Source organism: Chiloscyllium plagiosum, unplaced genomic scaffold (genome assembly GCF_037043375.1).
Source record: "Chiloscyllium plagiosum isolate Xiang-an unplaced genomic scaffold, Cpla_swu_hap1 HiC_scaffold_42, whole genome shotgun sequence".
In the NCBI taxonomy this organism is placed as follows: Eukaryota; Metazoa; Chordata; class Chondrichthyes; order Orectolobiformes; family Hemiscylliidae; genus Chiloscyllium; species Chiloscyllium plagiosum.
Window position 1 is genome coordinate 44126183 of NW_028270180.1, and position 10286 is coordinate 44136468.

Genomic DNA, 10286 nt, shown 5'->3' on the forward strand with positions numbered 1-10286 from the left:
ATAGTCTTTTCTTAATTTTTGTTCAAATCACTGTGAGCAGAGTGGGAATGCGTTTGCCTCACAACCCAGAGGTCAGACCATAGTCTTGGAAACGTACTGTACTATTGATCATTTCACCAACACCAGGGAGAAATATCTGCTGTTCTGCATAATTTATATAATTCACTTATTAATAAGGTCATAGCGTTCTGGGTCTATGTGACGAGGTGGCCGAGAGGTGAAGGCGATGGACTGCTAATCCATTGTGCTCTGCACGCGTGGGTTCGAATCCCACTCTCGTCGCTGTTTCTAAGGCTGCTATTTTTGTACGCTCACCCCTGTCTTATTGAAATTGGAACTCCAATGGTCAGTTTATATGCATCGACGCTATTATAAAATCTCAAAGAATACTTTGAGCCAGTTGCCTAAACTGCATTGAAATGTAGATCGCATTGGGATGATGAAAAGGAACGCGATTTTATTTTTCAAGTCAAGCTGCTGTGACTTCTTATTGTATGAAAGAGATCCAGGAACACCAAATAACTAGAGATGCGAAGTGTATGTTTATGCAGTGGGATTCTTAATGACTGTTTTGTCAGATGAAATCTGGAGCAGGTTGAGTAGAAGTGATTCATCTTGGTGAGAAGAGCACAGAGAGACAGCACAAAACAATGGAGATATTTCAAAAGGGGCAGGGCATGGGTGTAGGAGCACCGAGAACTAGCTGTAAATGCACAGTGGCGAATTGCCGATATTGGTGCCGTGCATGGGCACAGAGAGACTTACGCATTGGTCTCTCCCTCGCCCGTTGCTCTCGCCATTGATGAATGCTGGACATAAGGCACAGATAAACACAAGATGTGGGAAGCAAGCTCCAAAACGTTATGCACACACTGGATGCATCACATTGCACTATGAACAACTGGAGAAGTCAGCATGTTAACTGTAGGGACTGAACCTAAACTGTGGATCAATAACCGCAGATTCATGCAGCATAAGCATGAAAAATGATTTAATGTGTCTTTATACGCATGTCATTAACAGACGTTTCGTTCTAATACCCGTGTAGTTGAAAGAAGAGGACACCACATGTCAAGCTGGATGGCAACGGAACCAACTTTGCTTTGAAATTGAGATCTATTTGATCATTTTACACAGTGAACAAGATCATTTTAAATAATGCAAACCAAATTCCCTCACCTGGAATAAAAGTGCGATTTAATTATAAACATTGTCCTTGCTAAGTAGCAGTTATTCAACATGAAAAATAGGATGAAATTTTTATTGAGCATACATCAATTAGGACCATTCTTTCATTTTGGATTGACTGAAACATGCACATGCTAAACAATGTTTAAGAAAGAATGTCTTTTGGAAATAATGATTCGGTGGTGACTAAAAATAATATAAAATTCACATGATGCGGATAATCCACCAATGGCTCCAGTGGTGGAAATGGTCAGTGGGCAGTATTTCTATGATGATATAGAGGTGTGTAAGCTGCCAGGGATGGGAGCTCCCACCTCATCTAGAGCAGCGTGTGTTGACACGGACAAATAGGAGACTCGGTGTAATACTCTAGCCAATAGGAGTTAATGAGGGTTGTTGCCAATAGGCCAACATGTGACCATGAGCTGTGAGGTGCAGTGTCACTGGGCGGAGGGTGGGAAGAGACCCAGTGAGCGTGAAGGGAGTGGGAGAGAAATGGAGTCAGTGTGCACTGGGAGGGTTTATAAACACACAATGTAGGCTGCTAGACCTGAATTAGAAACTCTCAGTAAATGAAAATCAAAAGAACTGCAGATGCTTAAATCAGAAACAACAACCAGAAGATACTGGAAAAGCTCAGCAGGTCTGGCAGCATCTGTGAAGAGAAATCAGAGTTCACATTTCTGATCCAATGACCCTACCTCAGAACTGATGTGACTGAGAAACAATGTCAGTTTATATGCAGAAGGTAGCGGTTAAGGAGTAAATGATAGGTGGGGATAGATTCCAAAGAGAGATATAGGAGCAATTGGACAAAGGAATGGAGAACGATTTGGCTGGCGGAGGGTGATTTAATGTTAATGGGGACTGTTAGTGGCTAACCGTAGGTAGTGTGTAATGGCAGGCTATTCAATAACAAGGCCTGGAGTGTGGGCTGGGGGACTAGGGCGAGAGGACGTCGGAGACTTAGGACCTAAAATGAATGAATTCAGTTTTAAGGCCAGAGGGCTGAAGGGTCCCCGAGTACAAAATGAGGTGTTGTTCTTCCAGCTTACGTTCAAGTTTGGCGCAGGAGAAGCACAGCAGGTCCGACAGTATCCAAGGAGCAGGAGAATTGACATATTGGGCCTAAGCCTTTCAGCAGGAATGTGAGGGTGGGGAAGAGGGCTGACAGATAATAGGATGGGTGTGTGGGGATGGCGGGAAGGTAGTTGGGAAGGCGATAGGAAGATGCTGGTGGAAGGTAATGGTGAGAAGGTGGAGTGGATAATTGGGAAGGAAGATGGACAGGTAGGACTGTCCAAGAGGGTGGTGCTGAGTTGGAGGGCTGGATCTGGAATAAGGTGGGGTGAGGGGAAATGACGAAACGTTGATTCTGTGGTTGAAGGGTCCCAAGATAGAAGATGAGATATTCTTCCTCCAGGAGTGATGTAGTTAGGATTTTGTGGTGGATGTGTCCCAATGTACAGTAAAATATCTGCTGGATGTGGGCGGAACCTCTGGTCCCTTGGATGGTGGTGAGGGGAAGGTGTGCGCCCAGGTTTTGCACCTCTTGCAATGGCAGGCAAAGATGTTGGGAGTGGAGGATGGGTTGGTGGGGAGCATGGATCTAATGCGGAAGTCACAGGGAATGGTCTCTGAGGAATACTGAAAGGGGTGTGGAGGGAAAGGTATCTCTGCTGGTGGGGTCTGATTGTAGGTGGTGGAAATGACAGAGGATGATGTGTTGTATCTGGCTGAAAAGTGAGGACTTGGGGGTTCTATCCTTGCTGCGGTTGGAGTGGTGCGGTTCAATAGCAGAGGTGCGGGAAGTGGTGGAGATACACTGAAGGGTATTGTTGATCACATGGGTGGGGAAATTGCAGTCCTTGAAATACAGGGCCATTTGGTATGTTCTTGGAGTGTTCTGCATCAAGCTTCCCTGCAACACTGTAGTAAGAATAAGACAGATGTTGGCCAGGGAACAGACTCATGTGTTAAAGTAGCAGGCAACTGGACTCGGGGTCTTTTTTGGTCTGAGAGGGATCGCAGATTTGTCCAAATTACACTTCGTCTCTTTGTAGGGACTGTCAGATTTAGTCCCAATCACCCACTTCATGATGCTAACCTGTCAACTTCTTATCTTCAATTCCCTGCAACTCCTTATGAACACAAATTCCAGTACCTTTTTAGGTGGAATGTTCCAGATTCTAACAACTGTCTGTTCATCCAGAAACTGCTGAGGTCCATGTTGACTCTGCGGTTATAAAGGATTGAATTGAATGATGAGATGCTTTTCCTGAGCTCCCATTGAGATGCATTGGAACAGTACAGGAGGCTGAGGGCAGTGTAGGTGTGAGCAGGCAATGAAAATGACAGGGCTGCACTGTGAGTGCTGCTTGGTTCAATGAGTATTTTCGAGTTGAGTGTAAACAGAGCGTGGTGGGACAGGGAGAATGTGAAACTGAAACTCATTTTTCTTTCAGCCCATTCAGAAATTCACATGGTCCCAAACGGAACAGCCAGTTTGTAAGCGATACCTGTGGAGATTTTGTAACAGTTTTAAAGGTATAAAATATCAGCTTAAGTAAAGAACACAGGATTTTGATTATAATGGATATGTTTGAAGGGTAGGAAGATTGCACGCTCAGTTAAATTCTCTTAATAGGAGTAACTACCTGAATCTAGAGAGCCTGTGTGACAGATCCGCGGTGTGCTCCTCTTGTACAATGTGGGAAAATTAGGGATGTTTCCAGTGTCCCTAACGGCTGTGTGTGCAGGAAATGTTCCCATCTGCAGCTACTGGGATACTGCTTTTCAGAGCTGGAGCTGTGAGTGGACTCACTGTGGAGCATCTGCAATACTGAGATTGTTATGGACAGCACGTTCAGTGAGTTAGTCACACCGCAGGTGAGGGTTACACAGGCAGAAAGGGAATGGGTGTGCATCAGATCAAGAAAAAGGCTCAGAAAGGGAGTGCAGGAGTTCCCAGTGGTTATTCCCTTCCCAAACAGATAGTGTATACTGCTTGGGAATCGTGTGTGTGTGTGGGTGTGTGTGTCGGTCTCAGGGAAAATCGGCAACAGCCAGTTTCATGACACCATACATAGCTCTGCTGCCCAGAACGGGAAGAAAGAGAGTGGCAGGGGATTCAATAGTCAGGATTACAGACAGGCACTTCTCTGGCCAGAGCCATGAATCCAAGCTGGTATGTTCTCTCCCTGGTGCCAGGATCCGCGATATCATGGTGCAGCTACAGGACATTTTGGAGTTGGAGGGTAAACAGCCCGTGGTTGTGGAACACACAGATACCAACTACATCGCTAAACAGAGGGATGAGGGCCTGAAAGTTGGATATTGGGAGAGCAGGGACTCATTAAAATGCAGCTCCTGAAATACAATGTCAGACTTACTCCCAGTGCTGTGTGCTAGTGAGAGCAGGAATAAGAGGGTAGATCGGCTGGTTGTGTGGCTGGAGTAATGGTGTACCAGAGAAGGGTGTAGATTCTTCAGGCAGTGGGACTGTTTTTGGGTTAGTTGGGACCTGTACCAGCCTGACTGGTTACCCCTGGGCAGACCTAGGTCAACTCTCCTCGTGTGGGATATTGCCAGTTCTCGTGTTGTGGTTCTAACTAGTCTGGCAGGGGGATGGGAAATAAATTGTCGGTTTAGATGGGTCACATTCAGGACAGGGAATGGGAGGTAGAATATGAGTTATGTAGTCAGCGGCTCAGAAAGCCAAAGGAAAGGAGGATTAAATGAGGATTGAGTCCCTCTTCATCCATCAGTCCTGCCATCCCAGGAATCAGAGACAGCATAGTACGGAGCTGTACAGCTCTCTGTCTCCATGTGCTTCAGCAAAATGGTGGAAATCTGCAATAAAACTAAAAAGTGCTGGAGATCCTCAGCTGGTTGGGCAGCATCTGAAATAGTGACAGATGCAGGAAACATTGCAGCCTTTTTCACTGTCTACTAAACGTCCAATTTTGGCGTCATCTGCAAAATTACTAATAGCTCCTATGTTCACATCCAAATCATTGATATAAATGATGAAAAATAGTGGATCAAGCACCAATCCTTGTGACACTCCACGGGCCTCCAGTCTGAAAAGCATCCCTTCACCACAACTCTCTGTCTTCTACCTTTCAGCCAGTTCTGTACTCAAATAGTTGGTTCCCCTTTATTCCATGAGATCTAACCTTGCTAACCAGTCTCCACGAGCGCCTTACTAAAGTCCACGTTGATCATGTTGACCAGTCTGCCCTCATCAATCATTTTTGTTGCTCCTTCAAAAAACATTCTACCCCCTGGAAATCACAACCGTTACAGCACCGGAATAATCAGCCCACCATGTCTGTGCAGATCATGATGACATTCCAAACTAATTCCAAAGAAACCATGACTAGTCACCCTATCATTGCTTCTCATAATGTTATAAAGTTCGATAAAGCCATCTAAAGTGTCCAGTGCCACAGGGAAATAGCCTCAGTCAATCCCTATGGTTCAAATGTTCTAATACTGGCAATACCCTTGTAAATCTTTTCTGAACTCTTTCAAATTTCCCAACATCTTTCCTATAGCAGGGAGACTGGAATTGAAGGCATTCTGGGGATTCCAAAAGTGGCCGACCCAATAAACTGTACAACCGAAACATGAACTCTCGACTCCTATACTCAATGCACTACCCAATAACAGCTGGCATACCAAACACCACCTTCACCGACCTGTCTGCCTTCACAGACACTTTCAAGGAACTATTAAACTACACTACACGGTCTGTTCGTTTGTCAACAACAACTTCCCAAAAACTTCCCATTAAGAGGTTGCGTCCTATTCTGGTAACATCTTTCTGAAATCAGAGAGACTACAATTGAATGCAATATTCTAAAACTAGCCTCACCAATGCCCTACCCAGCAACAATGTGACCTCCTAACCCTATACTCAGTGACAGTATCCCGATAGTGTGGAAGAAGCCCGTTCGGCCCATGAGACCATACCAACCATCGGAACAGCATTCCACCCTAACTCTGTAACCTACCATTACCCAAAGCTAATCCAGCTAACCTGCATGTCTTTGGATTTGTGAGAGGAAATTAAGAGCACCCAGAGGAAGCCCACGCAGACACACAGGGAGAATGTGCAAACACCACACAGACAGTGGAATCGAACCAGAGTCCATTCATTGATCAGCACATTCCATTCAATGTTAGTGTCCCAAATGCCACGTTTAGCAGCTGATCTCCCTGAAACTCTACTTTCCAAGAACTATGCAGTTGTTCTGAGCCCTCCAGAGATAATTAAGGTGAGGATGAGAAAACAGGAACAGGGTTGAGTTGTAGATCTATGAAATAACTCTCCATCTTCCCCCTCTGTTCACCCCGTCTCCCCCCGCTCTGTCTGTTCCAGCCTCTTTGTCGGTCGCCCCAACCCCTCATGGGTCGTCCTCCCCCCTGTCAGTCTGTTCCCCCATCTGTCGCCCTTTCGGTCTGTCCCTCCTCTCTGTCGTTTGCCCCCTACTGTCGGTCGCCCCCTGTCGGTTGCCCCCTCCTATCGGTCGCGCCCCCCACCCTGTTGGTCGCACACCCACCGTCGGTTGCGCCTCCTGTCAGTCGCCCATCCCGTCTCTCCCCCCACCCACCGTCAGTCGCTCCTCTGTTCCCCCTGTCTGTTCTCCTCCTCTCTAATCTCAATTTCTGTCCTCACCCGTTTCTGTGCCAGCCCTCTCTATACCCCCACTCTTTCCCCACCTATTTCTGTCCCTCCCCTCTCAATCTACTCACTCCCTGTCTGCCTACCCTGCCTCCCAAACCCCTAGTTCTGTACTCCCCCACTAGAGGGAAAATATCTTGTCTATTTACCCTATCCATGCCCGGCCTGATTTTAAAAATCTCCTTCAGGTCACCGTTCAGCTTCTGAAGCTCCAGGGAAAACAGCCTATCCAACACTGGCAACATCCTATACTTCTTTTCTGACATCTTTCATGTTTAAGAACATCCATCTGATAGGAAGAAGAACAGAATTCTATGGAATATTGCAAAAATTGCCGAATCAATGTCCAGTACAGCCGCAATATGACCACCCAATCCCTATACTCAATGCTCTGACCAATAAAGACAAGCCGACCAACTGCCTTCATCACTATCCGATTTACTTGCTAATCTACTTTCAAGGAACTATGAACCTGCACTCCCATGTACTCTTTGTTTAGCAGCACTCCCCAGGAACTTACTATTAACTGTATAAGTCCTGGTAAAGTTTGCTTTTCCAAAATGCAGCACCTCACATTTTCTAAACTGAACTCCTTAGCCCATTCACTCATCTGATCCAGATTCCCTTGTACTCTGAGGTAATCTTTTTCATTGTCTACTACATCTCCAATTTTGGTGTCATCTGCAAACTTACTTCCAATACTTCTGTTCACATCCAAATCATGGATATAAATGACGAAAAGTAGTCGATCCAGCACTGATCCTTGTGACACACCACTGGTCACAGGCCTGCAGCCTGAAAAGTACCCTCTGCCTTTTACTTTCGGGCCAGTTCTGTACTGCCTGCGATCTAACCTTGCGGACCAGTCTCCCATGAGGAACCTTGTCGAACACATTAATGAAGTCCATGTAGATCATTACGATGCTCTGACCTCAGCAATCCTCTTTGTTAATTCTTCAAAATACCTGAGTCAAATTCATGAGATATGATTTCCCATGCACAAAGCTGTTATTAGTATCCAGGATTTAACTCTGTACATTGGGTCTGCGTTGCCCAGTTATAGGTGTTAATATTCTGAAGTTCAATTACACCAGCATTTTGTCAGTGTCTCTGTATTGAGTCTTGTTACTGTCACCAACACAGTTGAGTTCGTTTTGAAAGGCAGCCCCTGTATCCGTTGCCCACCAGGAAATGGTGGCAGTGTCCTTACCTCTGGACCAGGAGGATCGGGTTCAGAGTTGAGAAACAACATCTTTGAAGAGGATGATTAGAAAACATGTCTCCCAGCTGTGCCTGCCTGAGCGTCCAAACAGAACCTATCCTGTAGTTTCTCTCCTGTCAGACTCTCCCATTGCTCAGTTTGTCCAGGATCCCCTCCTGTTGCTGCACTGCTCCTGTCCCTCACTGACCTGTCCATCCCCCAGTGGTCTCCACATTCATTCATTGTTTACAATCCCATTTTCCCAGTCCTCCAGACCTGGCCCCTCCCGTCTATACAGACGGCTCAGTGGTTAGCACTGCTGCCGCACAGCACCAGGTACCCGGGTTCGTTTTCGGCCACGGGCGACTGTCTGTGTGGAGTTTGCGCATTCTCCCCGTGTCTGAGCGAGTTTCCTCCATGTGCTCCGGTTTCTTCCCACAGTCCGATGATGTGCAGGACCGCTGAATTGGCCATTATAATTTGCCCATCGTATTAGTTACATTAGTTAGGGATAAATATAGTGTCGGGCAATGGGTCTGTGTAAGCTATTGTTTGGAGGGTCGGTATGGACTTGTTTGGCCAAAGGGCCAGTTTCCATACTGTAGGGATTCTGATATATTGGGCAGCAGCTGCTGTCAATCACCCGGACTCCTGTATGATCGGGAGCACGCGCTGTAGAAGGGGAGACAAGTGCACGGGCACAGTGCTGGCCAATTGTGGGATTGGTATAGGTCAGTGCCTGGGAAGGAGGCTGTGGGTGTGAGGGATTAATCTGTCATTGGCATCTTCCTCGCTCTGGGAGCAGGACCCGGGGGAATGGCCCGTTTTCTGGCACCCTGACATGGGATCAGACTATCAGCGGTGCAGCGTTTTGCAGAAAGTTATCAGAACGCTTTTGTGAAGATTCAGGGTTATTATGGAAAGGGACAAGGATGGGCCTGCAATTAGAATTCTAATTTGGCTCATCCTAGTAAGATGGGTTTTGGCCAGAGTGTGCAGGAAGCAGTGTGTGCAGGATGGTTCTCCTCAGAGGATTGACTCCTTCCTCACCCCCACCTCCCCCCGACTACCGGCGGACGCAGAGTCAGACTCATTGGTTTGGTTGTTAGTCTGCAGACAGGAGCTAGGAAACTGAATTCAAAGAGAGGAGAGAGAGTGTGAGAACTGGGTGTGGAGGAAAGGAGTGAGGAGATTGGTTTGGATTTCAGTCACAGAAGAGAGAAATTGTGAGACGGAGATTTAAAGCTTTGGGGGAACAAGGAAAATACAATTTAACACTATAATTGTCTTATGTATTTCCATCCTGTATTAACAGTGGTACCTTGTTTTCTCTGTTGTAGGGTACTGAAAGGGTGGATTTGTGGTTGAGAAATACAAATTGAACTTCATGTTCAGATCTGATGGTTACTTGATCCGTGCCGATCTGAATATCATTGGCCTTTTCATCTGGAAGGAAAGGTGTGCATTCTGTCCGTGGGCGAATATTCCAAATCTCAGTGTGACTGCAAAAGTACTGAGACACAGCCAAGTCCATGTCAGCATGGTGAGTGTGGAGAGAGGTTTCATTTGCTTTTGAAAGTCTGGAAAATCATGGCACATTTCCCAGGAACATTTAAGCCACAGCTTTGCTTTGTAGAAGGACAAGTCTTTAATTAACCATGCAACCAGAGAGACACAAGGATACCTGCACCTTGGGAAACACTATGAAATCGGGATTGTTGTAAAGGAGTTAATTCTCGATCATGGATTGTAATCCATGGGCATTGTCACGTCGGTTCCAGCGCCGTGGGGAAACACTGGAAATGTGATGAATGCAGTGTCATTTTCAGTTATTAAACTGTAAAACGTACAGAAAAATTTACAACGATGTTGTCAGGGCTCAAGTTTCTGAGTTATAAGGAGAGGTTGGACAAGCGAGTGTTTTATGTTTAGAGCAGAGGAAACTGAGGGGGTTCTTTTCTAGAAGTGTATAAGACCATGAGCGGTATGGAAAAGCTGAATGCAGTCAGTCTTTTTTCCAGAGACTCAAGGATTGGAGGGCATCAGTTTAAGGTTAAAGGAGAAAGAATGAAAGGGAAGCTGATGGGCAACTGTTTTACACAGAGGGAGGTATGTATATGGAATGAGCTGCCAGTGGAAGTGTTGAAGTGGGTACACTCACATCAGGTACAAGGCATTTGGACAAATACATCTATAGGAAAGGGTCAG

General features: G+C 46.1%; 1 non-coding gene across 1 annotated transcript; it reads left to right on the top strand.

Annotated features, from left to right (window-relative positions):
* Nucleotides 1–200: 200 nt before the first annotated feature.
* trnas-gcu (transfer RNA serine (anticodon GCU)) lies at nt 201–282 on the top strand. Its single transcript has one exon. It is a non-coding gene; the product is annotated as a tRNA-Ser (tRNA).
* Nucleotides 283–10286: the final 10004 nt, after the last annotated feature.